The 16,445-nt window shown below is 40.0% G+C and overlaps 1 protein-coding gene and 1 pseudogene across 2 annotated transcripts in view; one reads left to right on the top strand and one right to left on the bottom strand.

Annotated features, from left to right (window-relative positions):
- Positions 1–16,445, top strand: part of GPAT3 (glycerol-3-phosphate acyltransferase 3) — a 62,676-nt gene that overhangs the window by 17,856 nt on the left and 28,375 nt on the right. The gene's annotated exons all lie outside the window — the stretch shown is intronic.
- Positions 15,191–16,439, bottom strand: LOC102242485 (annotated as a pseudogene).

Here is a 16,445-nt window from a genome sequence, read left to right as displayed (position 1 = left end):
ATGCACAAATTTTTGTGCATCGGGCCTCTAGTTACATCATAATCCCACAATTCCACTTCTTCTAAGATAGCGATTTTCAGCAATTTTAAAACATGCACTGACTTATTTTTCCCTTAGATTGTCAAATAAAAAACTTACAACCGCCAACACAACAATAGCTGTCTGGTGTGATTGAATCAAAATTATACCTGTTTTAAAAAATCAGATCGGCAAAAATATTTATTTTTTGGTGTGCTGCAGAATTTTAGTAATTAGTGTTTATGTATGCGATGAGATGAAAAAGGTTGAGAATTGCTATTCTAAGATATCGAACCTACCTAAAGTCTTAGCATATAGGAGACATGTTACAAGTGTAAGTGTAAGTGTTACAGTTTAAGTGTAAGTGTAAGTGTTACAGTTTAAGTGTAGGACAACTCAGTCACTCAACCATAGGAATGTTAATATGTAAGCTGGTTTATTTATATTCTACAGCTGTTAAAATGAATTAACTGGATTTACATGAGAATAGAGTAGACAAATCTCAAACAATGTTGAGAGCAAAGAAGATATATAGTATAATTACATTTATTTAACGTTTAGTACCAAAAATAGACACTATATTTACGTGGATATATGTAGATAAGTATAAAATATGTGAAAATGACATATACTACTGTATAGTGGTTATCTTTTTAAAAAATATATTTTAATTGATTTCAGAGAGGAAGGGAGAGGGAGAGAGAGATAGAAACATCAATGATGAGAGAATCATTGATCGGCTGCCTCCTGCATGCCCCACACTGGTGATCGAGCCCACAACCCAGGAATGGAACCATGACCTCCTGGTTCATAGGCTAATGCTCAACTATTGAGCCACGTTGGCTGACCATCGTAGTTATCTTTTAGGAGAGAGAAGAAAAGGGGGGAGGGGCGGGAACAGGTAGACTTTAACTGTATATTTTTTTCTTTAAAAAATATCTGAAGCAAATATAATAATGGGTATCTTTTCTTTGTTGAACTCATTTTTTGTTAACCTTATATTTTAAACATAAAAATTTTAAAAAAGGAACCGAATAATCATTCAGCTAGAGTCTTTAGTCTGATGGATGGGACTAGTTTTATATGAACAGAAAATAGGTTCCTGTCTTAGAGATGTGATTGATGGTTACTTGCTCCAAAACACATCTCCATTCAGCCTGACCAATGCCTAGAATTTAAATTTAAACCTATGGAACAAGGGAGTTATTAATCGAAATACTATTACCTCTTAGAGCTGGTTTCTCAACCTCAGCATTACTGACATTTTGCACTGAATAATTCTTTGTCATGGGGAGCAGTCCTATGCATTGTAAGATGTTTAACAGTATTCCAGGCTCCTACCTATTAGATGACAGTAGCATACCGCTAATGTGACAACCATTGTCTCTAGACAATGCCAAATGCCCCCCCCCCCAAATTGGTCTCCAGCGGTTCTCAACCTGTGGGTCGTGACCCCTGAAAATACATCCTGCATATCAGATATTTACATTATGATTCATAGCAGTAGCAAATTTACAGTTATGAAGTAGCAACGAAAATAATTTTATGGTTGGGGGTCACCACAACATGAGGAACTGTATTAAAGGGTCGTGGCATTAGGAAGGTTGAGAACCACTAGTCAGACAATGCCAAATGTTCCCTGGTTTGGGGGTGAGTGGGGGGAGCAAAATCCTCCACTCTCCTCTCCCTTTTGTCCTTCAGTCTTTTGTGAACCACTCCTCTTGGAGAATAATGCATTCATTGGTTGGCATCCATTTCATTAGCATAACTTATTTTAGTTTCCTAACAAATAGGCCCTTGAAAGAGCGATTTCAGGTTTGGAGAAAGGTGGAATGCAAGATAAGGCATGTGAATAGCAGGGTTAGTGTAGAAGCCTGGATGGTGGGAGAGGAGGCACATTCCGTAAGGCAAGGTAGAGGTGAGACAAGGGCATCTTCCTTCAAATTTCACCTCACAATCCAATGAAACTGTTTTGGAGGGACATTTACTTTAAAGTGGTTTAGAGACCTGCATATAACTATGTGCTCTGACTTTTGAAAGCAGATGACTTAGCATTTAATTCTGGCCAACAATGAATAAGCAGGATGGAGTGGTTCTGGCAGGAAAGGAGAAGGTAGGTCAGATCAGACTGATGGTCTTAACTGTTGTGAAGTGATGGGTGGGAAGTGAATGATTTAAGCCCCAAATCACAGAAAAGAAGGTTCCTATTCTAAGAAACCCATTAGGAAGTTTAGTTTCTATTATTTTTCAGATTGTTTTTCTTTCTTGTGGGGTAGTAACAAAGTGGATGATATGCCCAGTGCCCTATCCCTATTTTCTGTGAAATTAGTTTTTTTTAAACATTTTAATATAGCAGCTCTTTACCCTTTCTATCCCTAGCACTAATTAGCTGATGGAGAGCTTGTGGTTTAGGTCTTAGTCACAAAGCCCTGAGCAGTTTAGAAGAGTACCTGAATCTCAGAATTGTCGAGGTTTGAAAAAACTGGGTGAGAACTAAGACTCAAGGATTCTTTGATTTTGAGAAGATAATAGGATTAGGTGACAGGATAGTCAACTCACCAATACATCCCCTAGTTATTTAGAATTCTATTTACTAGTACTGTTGGGAGGATGATGATATCTCATCAGGTACCCATCAAATTCAAAATCTAGCTTGTTATTTAAAAGAAATATGTTTTTATTTATTTCAGAGAGAGGATGGAAGAGGGAAAGAGATAGAAACATCAATGACGAGAGAATCATTGATTGGCTGCCTCCTGCACACCCCTACTGGGAATTGAGCCCTGATCGGGGAATTGAACCATGACCTCCAGGTTCATGGGTTGACACTCAACTGCTGAGCCACACGGGCTCCACCTGCTTGTATTTTAGAAGTGTTCCCCAAACCAACCATCCCACCAACACACCCCTTCTGGCCATTCTGCCCCCCAGAGAAAACCCCAATCAAAACTCCAAAGCTTCTTTATTTTGCTTCTACCTTATAAACAAAACACCCATTTGTTAAACACCGGTGCCACTATGGAAAATTAATTACATGCAGGTGAAAAAGGTGAAGTAACTTGTTTCAGGTCATCTTGCTAGTCAAAGGCAGCCTGAAAAGGAATCCCAACTTATCTTTTTTACTCAAAATCCTATGCCCGTCCCCCCCTCCTCCTCCAAGACATGCCTTCCTTACCAGCCTTTCTGGTCAATGCTTTCTAATACTCCCTTTGAAGGTCAAGGCGACTCTTCCACAAATGGAACTGTTTCTGGTGAGTGTTGGCTTTGTCGCATACTAGGAAACACATAACATTTAAATCTCAAATCACCAACAAAATATTTGAAGAAATGAATCTTGTAAGAGCATTTAGCATTACAATAAAAGATACCATACATAAATGTCAAACCATAAGGTTAACATCTTAGTTAAACTGATGGCTCATTTGATGATGGAGTTAAATGGATGTTTCTATGCTGTGGGATTTCTTTTTTTAATATATTTTATTGATTTTTTACAGAAAGGAAGGGAGAGGGATAGAGAGTTAGAAACATCAATGAGAGAGAAACATCAATCAGCTGCCTCCTGCACACTCCCTACTGGGTATGTGCCCACAACCAAGGTACATGTCCTTGACCGGAATCAAACCTGGGACCCTTGAGTCCACAGGCGGATGCTCTATCCACTGAGCCAAACTGGTTAGGGCAATGCTGTGGGATTTCTTGTTTAATTAAGTTGGTTATGTCCAAATCAACAAGACTAATGCAGGCTGTCGGTCAAGACATGGGTCAACAGTATATTGAATGTAGTGTTAAAATGTTACTTATTAAAAATGAAACTTTGCCTGTTATTCTAAATGCCTATTGGTTTCTCTGAAATATTGACTGACAACTGATTACAGTGTCCACACTTTTACCCCACTTATGGTTCAAAATAAGTAACTTTTGAACCATAGGTGGTCAATTCCATTATTAGTATTTATATACCTTGGATTAAAATCTTCCCATTTTATAATCAGCATTGATTATTTTATAAGTTTCTGGGGATATACTTGGAATAGATCCAATAAGGGAGGAGATTTGGAAAAAAAGGGGGTAGATTTTCTTATCTGCTTTCTCAAGAGAATAAAAGTTTATCTCCAGTACTTCTAGCTTAGTATTTTTAGTCTTGATAACTGAAAGAGACATTAATAGAAAATTACTCAGGATAAAAAAAAAAGGGGCACATAATTCTATTACAAATGTATAAACCATGTAGAAAACTGGAAACTAGAAGGTATCTTTATTTCAGTAAAGCTTTTGATTATATTCTAATCCCAAATAGTAGAGTCAATAAATCCATTCTACATGTTACCCCTTCCATGGCCCTGGCAGACATCACTAGTTGATGAAGTCTTTGTCACTGAACTGATATGTGGCTCTCAAAGTTCTGCTGAACACAATCCTGCAGAGAGCTGTTCACTACAAACTGATGAAACCTTGTCACCACCTCTGACTTGGAGAATAGGGAGGGTTCTCGTGCTTTGTACCAGAGGATCACTTACTGAAAGGAAGGGAACCTGTTGAGTAATTGGGTTTTGGCATAGATTTGGTTTTATTGTTTGAGATTGTATTGATGACGTTGGTGTAATTGAAAGTACAGTATAGTTAATTAAATGCTTTGAAATTAGTCAGGGTTTTAAACAACCTAGATTGTTTTAAAGTAATCATGATGGTTTTGATAAATGAGCCATTAGAGAGAGAGAGAGAGAGAGAGAGAGAGAGAGATGACAGTCAAGATCCTATACCCAAGGAGGATGCTCTGAAATGGGATAGAATAGCCAGGCTTGTGTGCCAACCTCAGACAGTGTGGTGGAAGCTCTGCTCTGTACCCCCTGCACTAACTCTTCTATGTCAGGGCTTGGTTTCCCTGCTTCTCTTCCTCAAAGCTCTGTTTTCCCTGAAGCTTAGGCTGTCTAGAGAAGATATTTAATTCCCTGAAGTCCTATTCAACTTTCTGAAGGCTCCTCAGGAACAGAACCAGTAGATCCCGCATGTCTCCTGTAACTTCTGGGAGATACCTGGTGAACAAAGGGAAAGAATGGAATGTGGCCTGCTTTTCTGTCACAGCCTTTGCCCTGTCTGGTCTCAATGTTTTTCTTTGGAGTTGATCGGCCCTGCCTCTGTGCTTCTCTGGTGCTGAGTGCTGGGCAGCCTCACCTGCTCACTTCACCTGGGAAACGAGATTGGACCCTGGAGCCGGAGGATGCAGGGAACACCACAGACACACTTGGTGGGCGCGATAATTTGACACTTCCCTTTGAATGTCTGGGAAAACGCACCCTATGTAGAGAATAGAAACTTGAAGAAAGATTTGCTCCACGTCTTTTAAAAAAGTTGAAGTACTTTGGAGACAGTGCATATGCGTAATGAATAGTGCCTTTCTTCAAGTTAGAAAACAGTGGTTTCGGGCAGTGGTATCCCCTTTGCAACTAGTGGCATTCTCTTGGTTTAAGCAGAGGGGAAACTGATAATGAATTCCACAGACCATCCCTCTGGCTGTGTGTGATTGACACCCTTTAACTGCCTGGTAGACTATGTAACGTACTTAATGTCATGGCAAAGGATAAGTGCGTCTTCCATTTCCCCAAGCATGGTAAGCTCTTTGTTTAAGCTGGATTCTGTTAGTGTATCATGCACACATATCCCTTCCTCTTCCTGCTTCGGCATGATGCCACAGCTGTTCTCAAGTAAATGAACATCCTCATTTTCAATGACTCATGTGTTCAAATGAAGTTTACTCGCCAGTCAGTGGGTTACCCACATGACGCCTCCACAACAGATATCAAGTGTGTGATGCCTCAGGCATTGTGAAACTCCAGAGTGTGACCGTGTCCAGCCTCTGCTCCTCCAGCATTCTGTATGATAAGCGTGTGCCCGGGACTGCCAGTCAATGAAGCATTTGTGTAAGGGTATGTACGCAAGAAAGAGAGAACAGGCATTTTGTAATCAACAAAAAGAACTAACATCCTTCTACCCCCTTACTTTTGGCTTAAAAAAAAGGAGGGGGAGGGTATTGCCCCATAGGAGAGCCACCTATTATGCCCTTTAGTACAAGCCTGATTTAATTTTAGCAACTTAGAATTTCGTAAGTTTGATGTAACTTGGTCTTTTGTTTTTGTTTTTTGTTTTTGTCTGTACTTGTACTCTGTTAAGACAACCCTTTCATCATATAATACATGGAATTGGTGGTTCATAAACTCAAGGCAAAAACCCAGGAAACCATGGAGTTCTGCTGATGTGAAAAATTTTGAATACTTTTTAAGAAAAGGGGTATCATGTGGAAGAAAACAAAGCAAAAGCAGGAGGGCAGAAGTGCCTAGAAGACATTAGAACTGATTTAGTGTGGCTGTAGCCAGGATGAGAGAAGCCAAGTGGAAGTGGAAGGTGTTGAGATTGGATATTTAGTCTGAAGTCAGATCCTAAAAGGCCTTGAATGCCATGCTAAGACATTACTTCTTAAGATGAAGGGATCTCAAAGTTTTGGGAAGACACATCTGGTAGCTTTGTGGAAGTGGGATTAGACAGACAGGGGCTGGGGGAAGTGGAGAAAGGAGAGACAGTAGACAGGAAGCCATTCTGGAAGGCAATGGACCTTGAACCAGAGCAGTGGGGTTGGTGGAGAAGTGGAGTGTTTAGGCAGCCACATAAAAATGTGAGCCTTAGAGAAGTCAGGACAATAGATGCACATTTGGGAGTTATTCAGAGTGTGAAAGTTGAAATGGTGGGTTTAGTGAACTCCCAGAGAGTGAAAGACATTTACCAAAGCTAGAGAAAAGACATCATAGAAAAGGGGCAGGAAGAGATAAACAAACCAGACAAAGATCAACCAGGAAAGAGAATAAGAGCAGAGGGAATGGAAACTAAGAAGAGAAAGTTCTAACTTTATATTTTCTTTCTCCTTATTCCTCTGCCCACTGATATTCCTTTGTCTATATTTTACCCCTAAGAATAATAGATGTTGACTATCAACTCCTTTTCAGAAATAAAACATAGACTGCCTTATCTGTAAACTGCTTTTCCAATACAGATATGATTAGAGATTATTAGGGTCTTCTAAAGCTAACCCAGAAATAAAGTATTTTTGGGTAAGATTTGAAATGTAAGGGAATCACTGGTTATGTGGAATGTTATCATAATGCAGTTTTATCTTGTTTCATCTTTATAATTTTGAGGACATATTGAGCCATCAGATTGTGATTCTGGGAGAATTAGCAGATGAATACACAAAGGAAATGTGTGTGCAAGTTTTTGTGTAAACATATTAACTTTTTAAAGAATAGTTTATTGATTTTTTTAAAGAGAAAGGAAGGGAGATGGAGAGAGAGAAACATCTGTTGACTGCTTCCTGCATGCCCCTACTGAGGTTCGAGCCCGCAACCTCCTGGTGTACAGGACGCTGCCCTTGACTGGGAATTGGACTGGCAACCTTGTGGTACACAGGATGCTGCCCAACCAATTGAGCCGCACTGGCCAGGGCTAAAAAATATATTTATTTTTTGCATGAGTAATGCATTTATTTATTTGTTTGTTTTATTTTTAAAATATGTTTTTATTGATTTTTAGAGAGAGAGGTAGGGATAGGGATAGAGACATAGAATCACCGATGAGAGAGAAGCATCATTGATTGGCTGCCTCCTGCATGTCCCCTCACTGGGGATTGACCCTAAAACTGGGAATATGCCCTGACCAGGAATCAAACCAGTGACCTCTTGGTTCATGGGTTGCTACTCAACCACTGAGCCATATCAGCTGGGGTAAGTAATGCATTTAATTGATTTAACAGTTATAGCAATTTAAAAACAGGCTTTGCCCTAGCTGGTTTGGTTTGGTGAACAGAGAGCATCAGCCTGCAGACTGAAGGGTCCCGGGTTCGATTCGGGTCAAGGGCACATAACCAGGCTTTGGGCTCGATTCCCAGTGTGGGGTGTGCAGGAGGCAGCCGATCAATGATTCTCTCTCATCACTGATGTTTCTATCTCTCTGTCCCTCTCCCTTCCTCTCTGAAATTAATAAAAATATATGAAAAAAAATATATAAAAACAAACATAGGCTTTGAGCACTACCTGGTGTGGCTCAGTAGTTGGAGAGTCGGCCTGCGCACTGAAGGGTCTCGGGTTTGATTCCCAGTCAAGGGCATGTACCTGGGTTGTGGGTTCGCTTACCACCCCTGGTTGGGGCATGTGGGGGAGGCATTCAGTCTCTCTCTCTTTCTCTTTTTTTCTCTCTTTCTCCCTCTCTCCCTCTCTCTCTCCCTCTCTTCTCCCCCATCCCCCTCCCTTCCACTCTCTGAAAAAGCAATGAAAAGAATATCCTCAGGTGAGGATTAAAAAAAACAAACCCAAAAAACAAAAAACAAAGACTTCGATAAGTGTAGCTTCCATTCCTATTACTGTGTACCTCTACATCATGCTAGTTTCTTATAGATCGTCCCAGTGTTTCTTTATTACAAACGTGCTATCATGATGCAAATGTTTATTATTTTCTAGACTTGCTAACATCAGAGGTGATGTTACTAAATACTGTCCTGAGCCTTGTGTTTTTCACTTACTTCCTGTTGTCCTTTCCAAATTATTACTTAGAAAGTTTCTTCATTTTTAACAGCTAATAAGGAATTCCATTATATGAATGTGAATGGTTATTTTTACCTGTAGACCTTGACCTTTTACTGTTAAAAAAAGCTGCAATATATATACCTGTAACATGAGTTACATGTAACATGAACCTGGGGTTGCTCTGTCAAAAGACCATTTGTAATTTTGATTGATATTGCCATATTGCCCTTCATGAATGGTTGTACTATTTGCACTTCCATTAAGAGTGTATGTAAGTTCCCAAAGTTTCAGCAAAGGTATAAATATATATCAAACTTTTGGATTTGTGCCAGTCTGAGGTGAGAAGTCAAAGCTCAGTTTAGTCTTAATTTGTGTTTCTCTTAAAAAGAGTGGGACTTTGTACACATTTCATGTTTAAGGGCCATTTGTATTTTTCCCCCCAGGAATGGAATTATCTACTCATGTCTTTAGACCATTTTTTTCTATATTAAATTAATTAGCTTTTATTTGAGATACAAATTAGCTTATTGAGATACAAATATTTTTCATTTTGTGATTGTATTTTTCCCTTTGTTTACCATATTTGTTATTATGCAGACAACTTTCATTTTTATGTTGTTAAATCAATCAATACAGTATTTTCTTTTTATAGCTCCTGGTTTTGAGTTTTTTAGTATCAAGATTTCTCCTTCGGACAAGTTTTAAGAGAATTCGCCAATGTTTTCTTTGATTACTTTATAGTTTTATTTTTTAAATTTAAGTCTTTGATTGATTTATTTTGGTTTTGATTTTATATCCAGCTATCCAGTTGTCATAACACTCTATTAAAATGTCCATCTCCACCACACTTATTTGTGGTGCATCTTTAATAACCTTCTGAATCCCAGTATATGTTTGAATCTATTTCTGAACTTTCTATTCTGTTCTGTGTTTTTACTTGTCTTCTCATGCACTGGTTTCTTATTTTAATTATTGATGTTTTAATACACTGGTTTCATATCTGGTAGGGATAGTTGTTCTTGCTGCTTTTCATTTAGAGAATATTCCTGTTTATTCTTGCTTGATTATTTTTCTATGTGACCTTTAGATTCAGTTTGTTTATGAGCAAGAGGAAATAGAACTATTTATTTTTATTAGAGTTGTATTAAATTTATAAATTTATTAAGGAAGGCTTGACATCATCTATGTTGAGTCTTACTCTCCAAGGACATTTTATCTTTTTGTTTAGGCGTTCTTTCTTATTCTCCAGAGATGTCTCAAAGTTTTTCTCAGGTTTTGTACATTTCCTCTTAAGTTTATATTTCTGGTTGCTCTTATAAATGGAGTATCTTCTTCCTTCATCTTATCTAACTGCTGGTTGTTCATATGTTGGAAAGTATTTGACTTGGTAAGGTAGCAGGACATACAAGTAAGAATTCTCATACTGTATGAAGGTTTTCAGATAGGCTTAGCTCTCTTTTTTTTCAGGTACACAATTATTTTATTTCACATAGTGATAGTGACTACTTCTTCAACTTTCGTCTGTATTTTATTTCTTTTCTAGTTAGTACTGCATTTCTCTCGCTTGTCTAATTGTGTTGGCTGCTACATTGTTGAGTGACTGTGGTGCTAGTTGTTGTTCCTGTTGGGTACAGCCTGCAGTGCCTTCAGGATCTTCCCAGTAAGCATCATGTTTGCTTTGCTCTAGCTCTGCATCTTATGTTAAGTAATTGTTGATTCTTGTTTTGTTATTTTAAACCAAGAATGAATATTGAATTTTCCATGCATTTTCAGCATCTTGGGTGGTGAATATATATTTTCCTTTTAGGAACATTATGATAAATTACACGAATAGCTTAATATTTGAGTTATCTTTGCATTTATGGACTAAACATTGCCTGGTCATAATATGGTGCTGGAAACAATCTGCCAAAATTGGAGATAGGATTTTTCCAGTTGGTCCTTTTACTTGCAATTAGTCTATTACCTAGCTACCTACTTTCTTCCCTCCTTCCCTTTCTTTCTTTCTTCTCAGATTTAAAGGTTTGGAATTCCTTGTAAAATGGTCTCGATTTGGTACTTATTGGGAGTGGGTAAAGTTCTTTTTTACTCCCTATAGCATTATTTCATTTGTGCAAATATATCTTTTTAGAGCATTCATCTCTTGGTGTCAGTATTGGTAAAGTTATTTTAGTAGAAAATGGTTTCCCCAGATTTTTTAAAAATTTATTTGTATAGGACTTTGTGCATACTTATTTCTTATACATTTTATAATTTTCTATTTATGTTATTTATTTTTTGTAAATTTAAATTTTTACTATATGTGGGCTTTCTCCCCACCCTTATGTTTTCTTAATTGGATTATACAATCTCTCAGTATCCCCAGGGAATGGGTTCTAGGAACCCCCTAAGTCTTCCTCAGATGTTTAAGTCCCTTACATAAAATGATGTAGTATTTGCACATCCTCCTGTATACTTTAAATAATCTCTAAATTACTTATAATACTGAATACAATGTAAATGCAATGTAAGTAGTTGTTGTATTGTTTAGGGAATAATGGCAAGGAAAAAGTCTGTACATGTTCAGTACAAGAACCATCGTAGGTCTAACTGCATAGTACACGTCAGCAGCAATGTAACATTCCCAGCCCTCCCACCCCCCAAATATTTTTGATCTGAGGTTGGTGAAATCTGTAGATGAGGAACCCACTGATATGGAGAGTTGACTGTTGTGGGATAGATAGGTGTTTGAAGTAAACTTTACCCCTTTTCTTGTAAAAAAAAAAAGTTGATTGTAACTCTCAATATGTGCCAACTGGGGAAACATTGCTGGTGGGGTAGGGAGCAGGAGTAGTTTCATAACTCTAGTGCTTCTTTAAAAACTAGGCAGATGATTGAGTAGTTCTTAGGGAAACCAGGGGAGATGCTAAGTCAGCATTTACTTGGAGCACATTTTGTATGACAGGTCATGATCATTGTGCTGATTTCGTCCCCCTTTCTTTTTATGGGTTTGTTATACAGTATATAAAAATCTAGTTTTCTAAAGCAGTTTTGCCACTGCAGGGACACTCATGAAACATTTATGTAGTGAGTTTTAAAATTTTGCCTTGTATTCACATTTTGTTTGTTGGTTTTCATCCTCTCCAATTCCTCCACTTCCAAGAATAGAAAAACTTCAACTTTAAAACAACAACAAATAATCGACCTAACCATCAGCAACCCCTCTTACTAGTACATTGCTAATTTGGCCATCAAATAGATAGAGTATTATTAATAATAGTTGAAATAAAGCAGAAAGATGTTAGTGGTGTCTGTGAACTCCCAGTGTTCTAATACTTATTGGTAAAAACTTGGTTCTCTAAGTATGGAGAGGTGGGGTTTTCTTGGCTCTTGTGCAGTGTGACTACATACTTCTTTCTGGGCCGCATGTCTCATTAGTGTGTTCAATTGCCACTCAAGGGTGTGTTTTTTAGCATTTAAGTGAGGGAAAGTCACCCATGTATGAGTGAAGGGAAAGACCTTAAGCCCCTTGAAGTAAATCCTTTCACAGCAGCGTCCTTCAGTCTAGTTGCTGATTGGCTGTTTGTCCTAAGGCGTAGAGAAGGCACTAGGGGTAAACAAGTCTTGACTTCCTGCCAGCTGAGCCCAGGGAGCAGCAAATCCAGGTTTCGTGGGAGCCTGAAGTTTATACAATTTGGAGGCCCTCTTTAAGTAAAAGAATAAACAAAATTGGTGTGGGATTTTGGGAGAAGCTGTGCGGTTGAGGAGGACAAAAAGGACAAAAAAAATTCTAATTTACTAGAAAACATATTAGCTTCGTGGTCAGTGTATCTTTGGCTCAGGCTCCTTGAACTCAAACCTAGAGCCATGGTGAGGATGTGGTAGGGTTCCTCAGCTGTTGGGTCCAAAAGAAGATAGAGGCAGTTTTATACAAACCTTGGCTGATTGATAGGCCAGCTTAATGAAGATGAATTAATGGTGTTAGAATATATCTGGACAGCAATAACAACAAAGCATCAAGGTGATTATCCTTTCTAAACCTTGACTAACCTGCAAGATGCATGGAGAAGCTGCTTATGCCTTGGAGAGGATTTGAAAAGTATGGTCCTGACAGGACATCGGTGTGCTGAGGTTATAGAGTCATAAATTGGACAGAACAGCCTCCTTGGACAACTCGAATTAGGCTGAAATACAGAACTGGGGGAGCATTAAGTGAACCACTGCCTAGGGGCTGTTTTTTGTTGGGCTTATCATGAAAAGGCCCAGAAATCAGATGTGCTCCAGGCTGTAAAAGATTCCTGCCCCACATTATGTGAAGTGACGTTAGTCAGACAGAGACAGACAAGTATTATATGATCTCATCAGATGTGGAATCTAAAAAATGCCGGACTCAGAGAAACAGAGAACAGATTGGTGGTTGCCAGAGGCAGGGGTGGGGAAATAGGTGAAAGTGATCAAAAGGTACAAACTTCCAGTCATAAGGTTTAATAAATCCGGGGATGTAATGTACAGCATGGTGGTTACAGTTAACATTTGTTTTGTATATTTAGAAGTTGCTGAGTGAGTAGATCTTAAAAGTTCTTAACACAAGAAAATATTGTAACTATGTGAGGTGATGGATGTTAACTAAACTTACTGTGGTAATCATTGGGTAATATATATGTATAGCAAATCATGTTGTACACCTAAAACTAATATAGTGTTATATGGCTATTATATCTCAATAAAACTGGAAAAAAAGAGATTCCTGCCCAAGTTTAAATATATGTAGAAAGTGACTCGAGTTACAGTTTTGCAAGTATATATCCAGGTTAATGATAGATGGAGGCCACATATAAGTTTTCCTGTATCAATTAGAGTTCTATTTCTTTCCTCAAAGATAGGAGAAATGCTAGAAAGAACTGCTACACAGGGCTTTCTATTTAGCAAGGAAGAATGGGGGCTGATGTGTAATTGATGGAGAAGATCTTACATATTTGAGGTTGTTGGACATAGTGACATGGAATTTGAGGTTTCGGATATGAGGAAGAATTTAGTTTTGGAGTCACAGACAGACTTGGTTTCAAATCTTGGTTTTGTTGTTTATTCCCTTTGTGGCCCCAGGCAAATTACTCAAACCCTCTGAGCCTGTTTCCTTATCCTTATAATGGAATAATAGATAAAGCTCATGGATAATGAGGATTACATAAGTATATGTGTCAAAGGCTTAGCACAGTCTGGTGTCAAGAAACATTCAGTAAATGCCATCTACCTTCTAGTTTAGGAAGGAAGGTTTAAAAATACTCATAGGATAGGTACAATTTCAGCTAGAAAGTGGGGAGACTAAAAAAGTCTAAGTGCCCATCAGCAGATGAGTGGATTAAAAAACTGTTGTACATCTACACAATGGAATACTACGCCACTATAAAAAAGAAGGAACTTTTACCATTTGCAACAGCATGAACAGAGCTTGAGAACATTATGCTAAGTGAAATAAGCCAGTCGGAGAAAGATATATATCACATGATCTCACTCATATGTGGGTTATAATGAACGACATAAACTGATGAACAAAAATAGATCCAGAGACTAAGAAACACTTAACAGACTGTCTAACCTCAGAGAGAAGGCAGGGGAGGAGGGGGTGAGAGATCAACCAAAGGACTTGTATGCATGCATACTAGCATAACCAATGGACACAGACACTGGCGGTGGGGGATCAACCAAAGGATTTGTATGCATGCATATTTGCATAAGCAATGGACAAAGACACTGGGGCAGTGGGGGCTTGCCCTCAGGGGTGGGAGTAGCAGGGGGGGTGTCAATCGGGGAAAAAAGGAGACATGTTTAAACAACAATAATAATAAAAAGTAACATTTTTTTCTGATTAAAACAATTGAGGCATAATTTACATATATTAAAATGCACAAATATCAAGTGTTCAGCTAGGTGTTTTTTTGCATATTTTTACACCTATGTAACTACCACCCAGATCCATCTAAAGAACATATCTATGACTTCAAAGTTTTCAAGCCCTTGCCCAGTGTATATCATGCATCCCTCAGTCCCTGTTATAACTTTTTTTTTTTAAACAAGTCCTTGGTCATTTTATTCAAATAATATATCTATTTTCTTCATCAATTTAAGAACTGAGGAGGAATCAAAGAAAGCCTCATATATTACATTTTTAAATAGATTCTTTGAATTCAAAAATAGTGATCAGCTCTAGCCGGTTTGGCTCAATGGATAAAGCGTCAGCCTGTGAACTGAAGGGTCCCGGGTTCGATTCTGATCAAGGGCATATGCTTGGATTGCGGGCTTGATCCCCAGTAGGGGGCATGCAGGAGGCAGCCAATCAATGATTGATCTCTCATCATTGATGATTCTATCTCTCTCTCCCTCTCCTTTCCTCTCTGAAATCAATAAAAATATATTAAAAAAAAAATAGGTCATAGGAGAGGCACAGGTTTGGGCCTTATCCCAGCCAACAAAGCCGCCAAGGCATCCTGCACTGGAGGGAGACGGCAAGTCCACTTCTTAAAAAAAAGTTCTCAAGGGGAAAAATATAAAAACACAAGTTTCAAAAGCTGGACTGTGTCCGCACTCTCTGTCCCCTATCCCAGAGGGTCCGGAGGTAGCCTGTTTCAAGGAAAGTTTTCAATGATACGGGCTTTGCAAACACATGCAAATACATTCCCCGTTAGCAGTCCCATTTGGCAGAAAATAGCAAGCAATATGCTTGCATTAGAGGTCCGATTTCCACTCAAAGGTAGTTTCTCCCCTTCTTGGCAACAGAGCCACTTGGGGAGATCGGGAAATTGGAGCTTCTTAAAGTGGGAGGCAGTGCTGTTTTGGTTCCCCTGAAAATATCCTTTCAGATTGGCTGGCGTTTTATAGTCTCCTTTCAAGACCAGGTCAGGGTTGCCATAGTTGGGAGGGTTTGCATAAGGGTCATAGCCAGCCAGCCCGGGGACGATCTGGGCCATGTCCCTCACCACGTCCCCAGGGATGTGCCTGTCCACTTGGAGAGTGCTTCCAGATTCAGGGGCTTGATGACCTGGTCTGTGAATCGCGATTTTGGACAGGGAGACGCCACCAGGTTTGCCAATGAGGTCCTCCAGGGAGTCACTCCAGGCGATGCCGAGGAAGTCCAGTATGAGCTTGAGGGAGTGCGGTGTGTGTGTGTGTGTGTGTGTGTGTGTGTGTGTGTGTGTGTGTGTACAGTGCCAGCTGCTCCTTGTACACTGGCAGGCACTTGTCCCTGCCCACCTCCATGCACTGCGCCTACATCACCTCGATGGCCTTGTTCCACTTGGTGAGGCAGTCGAGGTAGCTGCTGAGGTCGAAGCCCGCGATGGCGATCTTGCGAGTGATAATGGAGTGCAAGGAGGCGCTGCCGCCCGCACCATCAGCAGGAACTTGAGTTGGGGAGGAGGCACGACAGGTAGAGGGAGGACTTGAGTGTGAAGGGGTCCTTGTGGCAGAGGAGGCGGGCCGGCTGGCCGTGCCTGGCGATCACCTCCAGGATGAAGGCCTGCATGGCGGCGTCCAGCACCACTTCTGTCACGCCTGCCTCCTCCAGCCACAGCTTCTCCCAGCGAGACTTGGACCAGGCCTGGCACATGGCCAGCACACCGGCGATGATGCGGGTCTTCTCCTCCCCGCAGGAGCGCACCTCCAGGTGGGCGCACCTCGGGGTAAGCGTCCAGCATGACGCGCATCAGAGTGGTGCCACTGCGGGGCGTGCCTCCCACGAAGATGAGAGGCATGGCCTTGCCGTAGCGATACTCCACGTGGTCTGTGCCCACCATCACCAGGTCCTCCTGCTCCGGCCAGCGGCTCTGCGGGCCCTTCAGCACCACCGGGCACGCCAGCACCTGCTGCCCCAGCTGGAACGCC

The sequence above is a fragment of the Myotis brandtii genome, unplaced genomic scaffold (assembly GCF_000412655.1).
Source record: "Myotis brandtii unplaced genomic scaffold, ASM41265v1 scaffold111, whole genome shotgun sequence".
NCBI lineage: Eukaryota > Metazoa > Chordata > Mammalia > Chiroptera > Vespertilionidae > Myotis > Myotis brandtii.
This window is presented reverse-complemented; position numbering and strand designations above follow the sequence as displayed.